The sequence below is a fragment of the Bombina bombina genome, chromosome 5 (genome assembly GCF_027579735.1).
Source record: "Bombina bombina isolate aBomBom1 chromosome 5, aBomBom1.pri, whole genome shotgun sequence".
In the NCBI taxonomy this organism is placed as follows: Eukaryota; Metazoa; Chordata; class Amphibia; order Anura; family Bombinatoridae; genus Bombina; species Bombina bombina.
This window is the reverse complement of record NC_069503.1, coordinates 76,172,768-76,185,820: the sequence shown is the minus strand read 5'-3', so window position 1 is coordinate 76,185,820 and position 13,053 is coordinate 76,172,768. Positions and strand designations below refer to the sequence as shown.

The 13,053-nt window shown below is 39.5% G+C and overlaps 1 pseudogene; it reads right to left on the bottom strand.

Annotated features, from left to right (window-relative positions):
• LOC128659909 (zinc finger protein 585A-like) overlaps window positions 1–2,565 on the bottom strand; it is a 139,239-nt pseudogene extending 136,674 nt beyond the window's left edge.
• Between the last annotated feature and the right edge of the window lie 10,488 nt (window positions 2,566–13,053).

The following is a 13,053-nucleotide window of genomic DNA, read 5'->3' as shown; positions in this document are numbered from 1 at the left end:
AGCTATTGTACCTGGTTAAAATAATTACAAAGTTGCCTGTAAAATAAATATTAATCCTAAAATAGCTATAATATAAATGTAATTTATATTGTAGCTATATTATGATTTATTTTACAGGTAAGTATTTAGCTTTAAATAGGAATAAGTTATTTAATAAGAGTTAATTTATTTCGTTAGATGTAAATTATATTTAAGTTAGGGGGGTGTTAGTGTTAGGGTTAGACTTAGCTTTAGGGGTTAATCCATTTATTAGAATAGCGGTGAGCTCCGGTCGGCAGATTAGGGGTTAATAATTGAAGGTAGGTGTCGGCGATGTTAGGGAGGGCAGATTAGGGGTTAATACTATTTATGATAGGGTTAGTGAGGCGGATTAGGGGTTAATACATTTATTATAGTAGCGCTCAGGTCCGCTCGGCAGATTAGGGGTTAATAAGTGTAGGTAGGTGTCGGCGACGTTGTGGGGGGCAGATTAGGGGTTAATAAATATAACATAGGGGTCGGCGATGTTAGGGGCAGCAGATTAGGGGTACATAGGGATAACGTAGGTGGCGGCGATTTGCGGTCGGAAGATTAGGGGTTAATTATTTTAAGTAGCTTGCGGCGACGTTGTGGGGGGCAAGTTAGGGGTTAATAAATATAATATAGGGGTCGGCGGTGTTAGGGGCAGCAGATTAGGGGTACATAAGTATAACGTAGGTGGCGGTCGGCAGATTAGGGGTTAAAAATTTTAATCGAGTGGCGGCGATGTGGGGGGACCTCGGTTTAGGGGTACATAGGTAGTTTATGGGTGTTAGTGTACTTTAGGGTACAGTAGTTAAGAGCTTTATAAACCGGCGTTAGCCAGAAAGCTCTTAACTCCTGCTTTTTTTCTGCGGCTGGAGTTTTGTCGTTAGAGCTCTAACGCTCACTGCAGAAACGACTCTAAATACCGGAGTTAGGAAGATCCCATTGAAAAGATAGGATACGCAAATGGCGTAGGGGGATCTGCGGTATGGAAAAGTCGCGGCTGAAAAGTGAGCGTTAGACCCTTACCTACATGACTCTAAATACCGGCGGTAGCCTAAAACCAGCGTTAGGAGCCTCTAACGCTGGTTTTCACGGCTACCGCCGAACTCCAAATCTAGGTCTAAGACTCTTGGAGTTTGTGGTATCAAACTGATGCTTCCTGTAGTGAAGGATGGATAAGAACTATTCAAGTGTTTGTCTACATAAAAAGAAAAAGAATATAGAAAATAAAGAAGGTTTATTCTTTATAATATAACCCATCTTATTAAAAAATCATATTATTCATTTAGACTCAATAAAATGTCTTCCTTTTTTACCTTTACCATTTTTTACCTGTAAATAACAAACTTAAAAAAATTGAAGACCTAGAATGCAAATATTTCTACATTATAATAAACTAAACCACTGATTACTGATTAAAACAATGTTATAGGGTCCCATTAAACAAGGCGCAATTGGATAAGGGTCTCAGCCAGAAAACAAGTACAAGAGAGGTGACATCCACCATCCTCATTTAACATTGCACAAGCAACTGCTCATACAGCCCTTTCCAGCTCATGCTCAGCTTGAGGACATTTGAAAGGGTAAGAAGCAATGATCTTAAGATACTTCTTAGCATTGAGGCTGTGGTTTGTTTGAATTATATAAGCACACAAATCAGTGGTGATTCTCGGGGGGCACTCACTAGTGGAGTTGTGGGTGTTCCACACATGGGAACAAGATAGGTATAAGTGTAGTCATGGGTGTTTCATGAGCGAGGTCAGTGCAGGGGAAGGTGGAGTTGCAGGTATTCCGAGTACAGTGCCAGGTCTGGGGGTTGAGGTTAGGCAGTTGTTGGACACAATTTGTCTAAAAGCACAGAGGGGAAGTAGTATTTTTTAGTCTCCTCCTCAGCCCAATGAGGGTTGCTCCTTCACTATAACGTCACTAACACAAAATGCTCTAAAAAGATGCAGATATAAATATAATAGTTTATATTTATTTAATGAGTGATATATTCTATTTTCACAGCAATTAAATGGACACTGAACCCATTTTTTTCTTTTGTGATTCAGATAGAGTATTCAAATTTTAAGAAACTTTCTAATTTACTCCTATTATCAAATTTTCTTCATTCTCTTGGTATCTTTATTTTGAAAAGCAAGAATGTAAGTTTAGATGCCGGACCATTTTTGGTGAACAACCTTGGTTGTTCTTGCTGGTTGGTGGATACATTCACCCACCAATAAACAAGTGCTATCCAGAGTTTTGAAATAAAATGTATCTGGCTCCTTAGCTTAGATGCCTTCTTTTTCAAATAAAGATAGCAAGAAAAACTAAGAAAAATTGATCATAGGAGTAAATTAGAAAGTTGCTTAAAATTGCATGCTCTATCTGAATCACGAAAGGAAAAATGTGGGTTCAGTGTCCCTTTAAAGTCAGCATAATATCTATTTTACTCACCTAACACATATGAGTTCATGCTGATATCAGGCTCCAATGTCTGTGCTCAGGAAGAAAGTTCCCTTATTCACTCCAGTTACATCAATACCTGATATCTCTCAGTGCTCTGGCCGTGTCTGTAAAAAGTATATTAAATGGTTTAGACAGATAATAATAAATAATGGTTCTGATTAACTGTACGTATGGTATAATTAAAGGCACACATAACAATTCATGTGATACAGATCAGCTGATTATATGTGGAGTTATAAAATATAGAATGTGGGGAACGTGGATTTATAAATTTAATTAATATAAGAATTAGAATTTAGTTAGCAATGGGTTAATCCTTTTCAAGGGCATTGCATTTAGAATTTTAGAACTATGACATGTACATTCAGTTGCTCTTGTCAATCAAAGGACTACTTACTGCTAGCTAGAGACATTATTATTAAATTACTATGAAATTATGCATGAGCAAAGTTTAAATAGAATTAATTATACATCAGCCAAATTCATGAAGTATTATACTGATGTTAACACACACATATATATATATACATATATATCTATATATCAAAATAACAAGAGTATTGCATTGAGCAATGATACTTTTTTTATTGGACTAACTATACATTTATAAGTTGACAAGCTTTCGGAGGAGTTCCTTCCTTTATCAAGTCTAAAGCAATACTGACCAATTCAATGGAATTTACAGATTATATCTTAAAACACAGAATAGCTAAGAAGACAGTGCAGGGAGAGGAGGACTCATCTGTATACAGGAAACTAACAGATAGATGCAGCTACCTCCACAGCTCCAGCTCCCACCCCAATCACATTAAAAAATCCATAATCTACAGTCAGGCTACAAGATACCACAGAATTTGCTCAGATACCAAGGACCGTGACAAACACCTCATCACACTGTCCCAATCATTCAGAGAAAAAGGTTACAAAACAAGGATTATAAATAAAAAAATTAACTCTGCCCTCAATACTCCACGTGAACACTTACTACAATACAGGGAGAAGATAAACATATCACGTATCCCACTAGTAGTCAAATACAACCCTGCTGTGGAAGGGATACGAAAAATCATAAAAGACTTACAGCCACTACTCTTAGAGGATCCCACACTCAAAAAAATCTTTCCAAAACCTCCAATCCTGGCATACAGACAACCACCTAACCTAAAGCAGAAACTGGTACATAGGAAGCTACCCCTTGAGAAAAAGAACACTCAGAATGGAACCAAATGCTGCTATAAAGCTCTCTACAAACTGTGTCAACATGTTTGTGAAAGCAGCACAGCAAATCACAATAATAAATCTTATAATATTAAAGGGGCATATTCATATATATCTGCAAATGTGGTATACATGATACATTGCACTGCATGTGAAGTGGGATGCTATATTGGAGAAACAAGCCAAAAACTGCACCTTCGGATGAACTTACACAGACACTCAATCAAAAACCACTGTGAAACAAAATAATGCACCCCTGTTGGTTACCATTTCCCCCAACCTGACCACTCCATCCAAAACCTTAAAATCAAAATTCTCAGAGGCAACTTCAAAAACACCATGGAAAGAAAAACCTTTGAAATGAAAATGATAATGCACTTCAACATGTTTAATTCTGGACTAAATGTGGACTCTGGATTCTTAACACATTATCAAAAATTTTTGTAATGTACTTTCATTTTGTCAATTACATTGTATATTCCACATTCTTTATACATAGGTACACAGGTAAGCCTATGTCCACACATTTGTCTTTTTTTAACTTTTGTATTCCCCCTGTATATACAATTTCACATCTTTATAGATATTGATTCAATGTTGATACATAACTTTATGTCAGTATATGCTCTATGTAACGCTATATATTTCCCCTGTCTGTTCTCCAACACTGGACACTGTCTGCCTGCTTCCTAAGACCCCTCATGATTTTTACGACACCTCCTCCTCTCCCTGCACTGTCTTCTTAGCTATTCTGTGTTTTAAGATATAATCTGTAAATTCCATTGAATTGGTCAGTATTGCTTTAGACTTGATAAAGGAAGGAACTCTTCCGAAAGCTTTTCAACTTATAAATGTATAGTTAGTCCAATAAAAAAAGTATTATTGCTCAATGCAATACTCTTGTTATTTTGATATCTAAACCTCTGGACTAACATGGCTACTCCAATATATATATATATATATATATATATATATATATATATATATATATATATATATATATATATATATATATATATATATATATATATATATATATGCAAAACAGAGAAGGGGACTGCACTCTCATGCCAGACTGGGTACATATCCTATGACCCTGCAACATGCTCAGCCCTGGGTGCTCAGTGGCACTCACAGGAAGCTGTGCTGTCCCCAGAGTCACAGGCAGTTTACCCCAGACAGGTCTGGGCGCAAGAACCATAGGGAAAATTACAAAACAAATTAATACAACACACAGAGAAAGTCCAGCACTCACTTACAAGCTCTCAGCTAAGATTAAAAGCCAAAATGGAAGGGTTAGTTACCACATTTGGCCAAATGGGACAAGCCCAGGTACCACGACAAGGTCCCTTCCAAAAACCTTGGAACTTAGCTGAGAGCTTGTAAATGAGTGCTGGACTTTCTCTGTGTGTTGTATTAATTTGTTTTGTAATTTTCCCTATGGCTCTTGCACCCAGACCGTTCTGGGGTTAACTGCCTGTGACTCTTGGGACAGCACAGCTTCCTGTGAGTGCTACTGAGCAACCAGGGCTATGCATGTTGCAGGGTCATGGGATGTGTACCTGGTCCGGTATGAGAGTGTAGTCCCCTTCCGTGTTTTTTATATGTCTGGGGTGATTACATAAGCCTGTGCACCCTTCACTTGTTCCCAGTTTGTTGGATTGAGAGCTTGTATTGTGTGGCTGTTTTAGGGTCCCTGGTTTTTGGAAGGAACCATGTTGTGGTACCTGGACTTGTCCCATTTGGCCAAAAGCGGTAACTAACCCTTCCATTTTTACTTTTAATCTTAGCTGTACATAGGGGTGAACTTACATTAGATGATACAATCTAGGGAGTATTCAACAACTTTATGGAAATGACTGATAGGCTATGGAAGTGAGGAGTGGGAGATGTTTTTTTTTTTTTTTTTAAAGGGCCATAATACCCAAATGTTTAAACACTTGAAAGTGATGCAGCATAGCTGTAAAACGCTGACTAGAAAATATCACCTGAACATCTCTATGTAAAAAAGGAAGATATTTTACCTCAAAAGTTCTTCAGTAGCCACATCCCATTGTAAAGGATTTGTAAGCAGCAAATCAGTATGTCTGTCCCGGGACAGCGGAAGGAGCGAGCTTACGTGCACTCTCATCTTATTTCCCTATTCATTTAAGGGTTAATACACACTGTGCAGCTCTTTGTACTAGTGGAAGGTTAATACACATTGTGCAGCACAGTGTGTATTAACCCTTAACTAACACAGATCAGCACAGTGTGTATTAACTATTCACAAGCACAGAGAACAGCACAGTATTAACCCTTCACTAGCACAGAGAGCTGCACAGTGTGTATTAACCATTCACTAGCACAGAGAGCAGCACAGTGTGTATTACCCCTTCACTAGCACAGAGCAGCACAGTGTGTATTACCCCTTCACTAGCACAAAGAGCAGCACAGTGTGTATTAACCCTTCAATAGCACAAAGAGCAGCACAGTGTGTATTACCCCTTCACTAGCACAGAGAGCAGCACAGTGTGTATTACCCCTTCACTAGCACAGAGAGCAGCACAGTGTGTATTAACCCTTCACTAGCACAGAGAGCAGCACAGTGTATATTAACCCTTCACTAGCACAGAGAGCAGCACAGTGTGTATTAACCCTTCACTAGCACAGAGAGCAGCACAGTGTGTATTAACCCTTCACTAGCACAGAGAGCAGCACAGTGTGTATTAACCCTTCACTAGCACAGAGAGCAGCACAGTGTGTATTAACCCTTCACAAGCACAGAGAGCAGCACAGTGTGTATTAACCATTCACTAGCACAGAGAGCAGCACAGTGTGTATTAACCCTTCACAAGCACAGAGAGCAGCACAGTGTGTATTAACCATTCACTAGCACAGAGAGCAGCACAGTGTGTACTTACCCTTCACAAGCACAGAGAGCAGCACAGTATTAATCCTTCACTAGCACAGAGAGCTGCACAGTGTGTATTACCCCTTCACTAGCACAGAGTTACACAGTGTGTATTAACCCTTCACTAGCACAGAGAACAGCACAGTGTGTATTAACCCTTCACTAGCACAGAGAGAAGCACAGTGTGTATTAACCCTTCACTAGTACAGAGAGCAGCACAGTGTGTATTAACCCTTAAGTAGCACAGAGTGCAACACAGTGTGTATTAACCCTTCACTAGCACAGGGAGCAGCACAGTGTTTATTAACCATTCACTAGCACAGAAAGCTTCAGTGTAAATTAACCCCTTTAACCAGCACAGAGAGCTACATTGTGAATTAACTCCTTCACTAGCACAGCAAGCTGCAGTGTGAATTAACCCTTCACTAGCACAAAAATCTCTAGTGGGTATTAACCCTTCACTAACACAAATAGTTGAAAACCATCCAATTGCCTGACAAAAGCAGGTGAATAACATGCATTAAAAGGGCAACATTTATAACAACTGTATACTTTTTAAGAAACTATTTATCACACAATACACACAGCCTGACTCACTCACCAAGCAAGAGCTGCACAGGAAGTAAATGGGAGGAGAACAACAAAGGTCAGTTCAATACTGAACTACATCTCCCAGAATACATGCAGAGAAGTCACATGTTAAGCAGCAGCCAATCAGACAAAAGAAAATATGCAACTATTTCAAAAGACAAATTAGATGCTTTTTAACATTGTTTAAATGCTGCAAATTCATAAAATTAGTAACTGAGCCCATTCATTGTCACTGTGACTGTCATATCCTCTACAAGTACATTACAGCTACACTATATACATAAAGCTACACAATATATATTAGCACTTTCACTAGCACTGAGAAGAGCTGCACTTTGTATTAACCCCTTCACCAGCACAGAAAGCTTCTCAGTGTTCATATTTAACCCTTTCACTAACAGAGTGAGGTGCACAGGATATTAACTTCTTAATGGGATAGAAAAGTCAAAGTTAAACTTTCATGATTCAGATAGGGCTTGCAATTGTAAACAACTTTTGAATTTACTTTTATCATCAAATTTGCTTTTTTTCTTGCTATTCTTTGTTGAAAACTAAACCTAGATAGGCACTTATGCTAATTTACAAGCCCTTGAAGGCAGTCTCTTATCTCTGTGTATTTTTCCCAGCTAGACAGCGCTAGTCCATGTGTGCCATATAGATAACATTGTGCTCATTCCCGTGGAGTTATTTATGAGTCAACACTAATTGGCTAAAATGCAAGTCTGTCAGAGCAGTCTGCAGAGGCTTAGATACAAGGTAATCGCAGAGGTAAAACGTATATTAATATAACAGTGTGTTGGTTGTGCAAAACTGGGGATTGGGTAATAAAGGGATTATCTGTAATTTTAAACAATAAACATTCTGGAGTAGACTGTCCCTTTAAATTCACTTCTATTTTCAAATTTACTTTGTTTTCTTTGTATCCTTTGTTGAAATCAATATGTACATATCCTACACTATTGGGGGCTAGCTGGGGATTTGTGGGTACACACATAGGTGTTTAGCTGACTGCTAGTAGTGCATTACTGCTCTGGAGCTGATCTTAACTAACTTATATGTAAGCAATAGGGCATTCATTTCTTATTGTAGTTTTATGTCCTTTTACTGATCACAGATATATGCATAGTATTTATTAACCCCTTCAGTGTAGTGTAAAATGGTTTTCTTAAAAGTGTTCCTAATGACTTATTATACCAGCTGCAGAGTATAAAATGTGTGAGAAATTGTACTTTTAGCTTTATTTTTGATATGTAATAGCTGTTTCTGTTAACTGAACCCACAATCCAATGCAATGGGCTGAGCTTCCAATGAGAACCTAATTACCTTATCTCTGTATTATTTTTTCTTTTATAAATATAAAAAAAATAAAACTAGTGACTCTTTAATACTATATAAGGATATCTGTGCATTTGTACAGCAGACATCCCAACTCTCCTGGAAGGTCCGGAGTCTCCCGCATTGAAATAGCGGCTCCCTGACACCTGCAAATGAAACACAATCTCCCGGGAATAGCGGTGCCAGAGAAAATCAAATGTGTGTCTGCACTTTTCATTTCTACCTTTAGGTGTCACTGTTCCATTATAGCTCAATGGAAATAGTTACTGCATTCCTCTCTAGACTTTTTCCCTCCTTCCTGATCTCTACTCTACTCAGTGCGGTGCAAGACAGCAGCAGACCTGATATATATAGGTGAGATGTGCAGACTCCCATACCTCTATATTGTGCAGGCTCCCATACCTCTCTATTGTGCAGACTCCCATACCTCTATATTGTGCAGACTCCCATACCTCTATATTGTGCAGGCTCCCATACCTCTCTATTGCGCAGACTCCCATACCTCTATATTGTGAAGACTCCCATACCTCTCCATTGTGCAGGCTCCCATACCTCTCCATTGTGCAGGCTCCCATACCTCTATATTGTGCAGGCTCCCATACCTCTATATTGTGCAGGCTCCCATACATCTCTATTGTGCAGGCTCCCATACCTCTATATTGTGCAGGCTCCCATACCTCTATATTGTGCAGTCTTCCATACCTATATATTGTGCAGGCTCCCATACCTCTATATTGTGCAGACTCCCCATACCTCTATATTGTGCAGGCATCCATACCTCTCTATTGTGCAGGCTCCCATACCTCTATATTGTGCAGACTCCCCATACCCCTATATTGTGCAGGCTCCCATACCTCTATATTGTGCAGTCTTCCATGCCTCTATATTGTGCAGGCTCCCATAACTCTATATTGTGCAGACTCCCCATACCTCTATATTGTGCAGGCATCCATACCTCTCTATTGTGCAGGCTTCCATACCTCTATATTGTGCAGGCTCCCATACCTCTATATTGTGCAGACTCTCCATACCTCTATATTGTGCAGGCATCCATACCTCTCTATTGTGCAGGGTCCCATACCTCTATATTGTGCAGACTCCCCATACCTCTATATTGTGCAGGCATCCATACCTCTCTATTGTGCAGGCTCCCATACCTCTCTATTGCGCAGGCTCCCATACCTCTCTTCTGTGCAGGCTTCCATACCTCTCTATTGTGCAGGCTCCCATACCTCTATATTGTGCAGGCTCCCATACCTCTATATTGTGCAGACTCCCATACCTCTCTATTGTGCAGGCTTCCATACCTCTATATTGTGCAGGCTCCCATACCTCTATATTTTGCAGACTCCCCATACCCCTATATTGTGCAGGCTCCCATACCTCTATACTGTGCAGGCTCCCATACCTCTATATTGTGCAGGCTCCCATACCTCTCTATTGTGCAGGCTCCCATACCTCTCTATTGTGCAGGCTTCCATACCTCTATATTGTGCAGGCTCCCATACCTCTATACTGTGCAGGCTCCCATACCTCTATATTGTGCAGGCTCCCATACCTCTATATTGTGCAGGCTTCCATACCTCTATATTGTGCAGGCTCCCATACCTCTATATTGTTCAGGCTTGTGCAGGCTTCCATACCTCTATATTGTGCAGGCTCCCATACCTCTATTGTGCAGGCTCCCATACCTCTCTATTGTGCAGGCTCCCATACCTCTCTATTGTGCAGGCTCCCATACCTCTCTTCTGTGCAGGCTTCCATACCTCTCTATTGTGCAGGCTCCCATACCTCTATATTGTGCAGGCTCCCATACCTCTATATTGTGCAGACTCCCATACCTCTCTATTGTGCAGGCTTCCATACCTCTATATTGTGCAGACTCCCATACCTCTCCATTGTGCAGGCTCCCATACCTCTATATTGTGCAGGCTCCCATACCTCTATATTGTGCATGCTCCCATACCTCTCTATTGTGCAGGCTTCCATACCTCTCTATTGTGCAGGTTCCCATACCTCTCTATTGTGCAGGCTCCCATACCTCTATATTGTGCAGGTTCCCATACCTCTCTATTGTGCAGGCTTTCATACCTCTATATTGTGCAGGTTTCCATGCCTCTCTATTGTGCAGGTTCTCATACCTCTCTATTGTGCAGGCTCCCATACCTCTCTATTGTGCAGGTTCCCATACCTCTCTATTGTGCAGGCTCCCATACCTCTATATTGTGCAGGTTCCCATACCTCTCTATTGTGCAGGCTCCCATACCTCTATATTGTGCAGGCTCCCATACTCTTAAGAGGTCAGGTGGCAGTGGAGCAACCTATGCCTGTAACAGAGGGGAGGGTGTCTTGTAATGGTGAGAGAAAGGTAATCTAAAAAATCATGCTTTCTAGTTCAGTTTTACAATTTCTGCCATGAGCTGTACAAAGTGTGGATAACATTATATATTTATATTAATTTATATATATAAATATACATATATTATATATTAAAATAAAATATATATATAATTTGGTAAGGTAACAATTTAAAGGGACATTAAACCACTTTTTTTTTTTTTTTTTGGGGGGGGGGGGGGGGGGGTTTGCACAGTAGCCGGTGAAGCCACCTCCCTGAAATGAGTTTTTGCAGATGGGATGTCTGGTACAGTGTCCTCAAGTTGTTTTTTCTTTACACTGCACTTTAAAGGGAAAAAGCTTTTATAGATTAAGACTAGGGTTGCACCTTTAGTTCAGACCAAACACGAACACTCATGCGCCGTGCACATCACACTATGTATAATAGCACAGCACATTATGTATAACAGCACAGCACACTATGTATAATAGCACAGCACACTATGTATAATAACACAGCACACTATGTATAATAGCACAGCAAACTATCAATACAATGGAATTCCACAGCACCTAGGATTCATGATAAAAAGAAGAAATTTATTGAGGTACAAAAAATAGCAACGTTTCGGGAATATTTACCTTAATCATGCATAGCATCAACAGGTGATTACAGAGCTTATATAGGGAAAATTTTAACCCTTCACATTTCTTATCACCATATATCAAACACCTTATATTAAAAATAGCGCCATCTAGTGAAAATTACACAGTAATATAACTTTAATCTTAATTAAATTCTACCTTATAATTAAAAATAAAAACATGTATTTCAACCTGTTAATCTAATTAAAAACAATACTTAGATAGAGGTGCCTGCCAGAAACTTTTTAAGTTATACTTAGTTATAATTTGTCATTACAAAAACACTAGATCCAGCTCCCTGTTTAAACCCATAGGGGTCATTGCATTTAATTTATGGATCCAAAAGGATTCCTTTTGTTTTAGCAATTGTTCCCTGTTGCCTCCTCTACGTAGCTTGCCTACACTGTCAATGACCTGCCATCTTAGTTGGCTGATACTGTGTCCAGCCTCTAAAAAGTGACTGGACACAGGGGCATTGATATCTCCACATCTGATATTAGACTTGTGTTGACTCATCCTATCTCTTACCTTTCTGGTTGTCTCACCTAAATAGATCCTGGAGCATGGACACTTTATGAGGTAAATGACATAGGATGAGTCACACGTATAGAAATCCCTGATCTTGAATTTCTTGCCTTTTAGGGGATGTACAAAAAACTCGCCTTTAATTACTGCATTACAGCTAGCACATCCAAGACAGGGGTAAGTGCCAGTTTTCTTAGCTGTTATATAAGTTTGGTTCATTGTCTTCCTTGGTCCTACATCACTCCTCACTAGCTTATCTCTCAAATTAGGTACCCTTTTGTAGGCCATCATTTGGGGTTCCCTAAAGGCATCAATATCAGGATTACAATTTCTCAATACATTCCAATGTTTATAGATAATCTTTGAGATATTCTTGCTATAGGGGTTAAATTGAGTAACACAGACCATACGTTGTGGGTTTTTTTCTTTCCCAGCAGTAATTGGTCTATCTTCCAGGATTCTCTCCCTTTCTTTATTAATTAAAGGATCCGGGTAACCCCTTTCTTTAAACCTGACTGCCATTTCATCAAATCTCTGTTCAGCCACCTGTCTGTCTGTCACTATTCTCTTGACTCTTAGCATTTGGCTACGTGGCAGGGATTTTTTTAATTGGTTTGGGTGATAGCTATCAAAAGCTAACAATGTGTTTCTGTCTGTAGGTTTTTTATGAATATCCACATTCAGAAGACCATCAGTATTCCTTTAGACCACAGTGTCAAGGAAGACTATACTTTCCTCACTAAAGGATAAGGTGAATTTAACACCATTAACTGCATTGTTCAACTCTTCAACAAAGGAGAGGAGGGTTCCAATGTCACCCCACCACACCCCAAACACATCATCTATGAAGCGCCACCAGGCTGCTCCATAGAGTTTAAAAAGTGAATGCTCATAGACAAATCTTTTTTCTATCTGTCCCATAAAAAGGTTGGCGTATGATGGGGCGACATTGGAACCCATTGCTGTCCCTCTTACCTGTTCATACCATTGGTCTGCAAAAAGAAAATAATTGTGGTATAACACAATCCTAAGTAATTCCTCTAGGAATG